Source organism: Myotis davidii, unplaced genomic scaffold (genome assembly GCF_000327345.1).
Source record: "Myotis davidii unplaced genomic scaffold, ASM32734v1 scaffold130, whole genome shotgun sequence".
Lineage (NCBI taxonomy): Eukaryota > Metazoa > Chordata > Mammalia > Chiroptera > Vespertilionidae > Myotis > Myotis davidii.
In genome coordinates this window covers 6,775,258-6,775,566 of record NW_006285040.1, presented here as the reverse complement: position 1 = coordinate 6,775,566, position 309 = coordinate 6,775,258, and the positions used below count along the sequence as shown (strand labels likewise).

The window sequence follows — 309 nt, the reverse complement described above, 5'->3', positions numbered from 1 at the left end:
GAAAGGGTGGAGGAAAAGGAGAGAGGAGGGGGAAGGGGAAACAAAACCCAAACCGGCTTCACTTCCAAGAAGTGCAGCCCTGAATAAAGAAGGAGGGGAAGGTCTCCCTGCCTCGTGCTCTGTCTTCAAGAGTGTGTGTCTCTCTAAGAGTCTCTCTCTCTTTCTCTCCCTCTCTCCGCTGCTAGTGTGCGAGTGAACAATGAGCTAATTCTGATGGGGCTGGCGCGGCGCCAGCGCCCCAGCCTTGCAGCCACTGTGCTGCCGCGGCGGAGCCAGACTGCTTACTCGGCAGGAATCGGCAGCTCGGGG

At 58.3% G+C, this 309-nt stretch overlaps 1 protein-coding gene across 2 annotated transcripts in view; it reads right to left on the bottom strand.

Annotated features, from left to right (window-relative positions):
• The window catches only part of NREP (neuronal regeneration related protein), a 29,168-nt gene extending 28,859 nt beyond the window's left edge, over window positions 1–309 (bottom strand). Inside the window, exon 1 of one of the 2 annotated variants that reach the window (XM_015558466.1) lies at window positions 286–309. The gene's annotated coding sequence lies outside the window, so the exon portion shown is untranslated. The other variant, XM_006755293.2, reaches the window with a different exon arrangement.